The sequence below is a fragment of the Pieris napi genome, chromosome 17 (genome assembly GCF_905475465.1).
Source record: "Pieris napi chromosome 17, ilPieNapi1.2, whole genome shotgun sequence".
NCBI classification, from domain to species: Eukaryota; Metazoa; Arthropoda; class Insecta; order Lepidoptera; family Pieridae; genus Pieris; species Pieris napi.
This window is the reverse complement of record NC_062250.1, coordinates 2,141,245-2,143,364: the sequence shown is the minus strand read 5'-3', so window position 1 is coordinate 2,143,364 and position 2,120 is coordinate 2,141,245. Positions and strand designations below refer to the sequence as shown.

Here is a 2,120-nt window from a genome sequence, read left to right as displayed (position 1 = left end):
GGCATTAATGTCAATTGTCAAGAGCGTAATGCGAAAGACAAATTCAGTCTCATTACAGCTGCTATACGTATTCTGCAATGCTTGTAATTAAGCCACCTAAATTGCGGAGTCCACAAATGATATCGGAGAGGAATTCCACAATGATGCGATTCGAACAATGGGTATTCGAAATTGGGACGTATTGATAGGGTGAATAGATTTTAAACGCCATGCTGTTAATTAAAAAATCGGTATCGCATTTAAGCTTAATGTTGTATCGGTTTAATATTGTATACAATTTTTAATTAGAGAATTAATTATGGATCAAGAAATTGAAAAAAAAACGAATTATGTCAAAATACTTGTCCTTCACCATGAGAGCTTCACAAACAACTTAACAATGGCGTCATCATACACCAGATTAATTTAAAAGCGCGTAGCTAAACATTCACGGTCTTACTAATAAAGATTTATGCACATTGTATAAGCCTGTTATAAGAAAAATGTTACTAATAATTCCTGAATTGACAAGGTTGATGTATACTGCTGTTATAACAAGTGTCTGGTTTGTATGAAGACTTGTACAATGCTTATACAACGCAGAGGCCTAGTTTAACGGGTGTATAAGACAAAAATTGCGTAATTTTATCTGATTTCGCGTTTGACAGCATTTTTTGACTGTTTAGTTCAAGGAAAGATTTAAGTTAGTAGGTATTTGTGTTTGTTGAAAATAGATTTTATAGATCAAATGGAAGATTTAGATAATATTGATATGCAGCTAATACATACGATTGAAGATTTGATTTTAAAAAGTTATATTTCATTTAAAACAGGGGATTTTTTTTTATAAATACATATATAATTATTCATTTAATTGCTGCTATAACAATTTGAGCCTTAGAAGATGCTCCTGTCTAGCCCTTTCGTGAGCTTCGGCAAGTTGCTTCTGTTTGAGCTCATGTGTTTCAGCCATGCCTTTGTTTTGTTTCGTGCTCTTCCTGCAAACACTGGAACACTACCGTGATGCGGAGTTTGGCACTTTCCACTATTTGAGATGCCTAAAAAATTTAAGTATGATCGTTGAGGGGTTTTGAATGAAATAGTCCTTTCTCTATCACATTGATACTAACCTCTTCTAACTTTTGTACTGCAGAACGCGGCTTTTTATGTAAAATTCTAGTCCTCTTTGTCTGAGGTTTTGGAGTTTCTATTAGCTGCAAATAATAAAATGTTATTAGTATATTAAGTAAATGTGTATATAATTGCTTTGGTTGATAAAATAAATACAACTTACATTAGAATTATGAGTTGTATCAGAATTATTAAATCAAACGTCAATCAAACACGGCGGGTTGCCAGGGTAACAATAAAAAAGGGTCGTTTTGTTATTCAACCAATACACATCGATTATTGGTCAAAGAGGTGTTTATGTCCTGTACAAGCTCTATTCACTGAATTACTATCACCTTGTCATAACGCATGTATAGTGATTTTTTATTAGTAAGGCCGTCAATATTTACGTACTACAATAGTTACCTACTTTATTTTATAATTATAATTTCATAAAAAAAAATCGTTTGGGAAGGTTAGTCGATCTAAACCCACTATCATCAAGTATCGTTATAATAAGGGTACTCAAATAAAATCTTCAAGGTGTTTTAAGTTTTCCAGCATATAAGATCCAGAATATAACACTGATTATAAAAAAGAAGTTCAGTAGTATATCCTCTGTATTTAGCTTATTTATACGTCAAGAATCAATTTTCCTTATTTGCGAAGACTAAGCGGTAAGTGCAATCATAATGAGCCCCATTCACTTGTTAGTTTGCCCTACTTTAATACGAGCAAGAAGGGTGTGCCCTTTTTCAAGAGGTAGTTATTAGATTCTATTTTTAAATTAAATAGTTTGAGAGTGTCTTGAATAGTATATAGATAACATTTTTATCTACATTGAAATAATGTATTTATTACACAAAAATCTTCATACTTTATTCTTATAGTAAGTACAATTATTAACTAAAAATTGTGGGTTTTAATATACGTAATGTACGTAAAATATAAATAGGCAAATTCAAAAGTAACAGTAAAGTTAAAAAAAAAGTGTTTTTGTGGACACTTTCGATACAATCCTCTTAATATCT

The 2,120-nt window shown here is 31.4% G+C and overlaps 1 long non-coding RNA gene across 1 annotated transcript; it reads right to left on the bottom strand.

Annotated features, from left to right (window-relative positions):
* Positions 1–435: 435 nt before the first annotated feature.
* Positions 436–1,478, bottom strand: LOC125058098. Its single transcript, XR_007118320.1, has 3 exons — positions 1,274–1,478; positions 1,110–1,193; positions 436–1,037 (listed from the first exon to the last, which is right to left on the bottom strand). It is a non-coding gene; the product is annotated as an uncharacterized LOC125058098 (long non-coding RNA).
* Between the last annotated feature and the right edge of the window lie 642 nt (positions 1,479–2,120).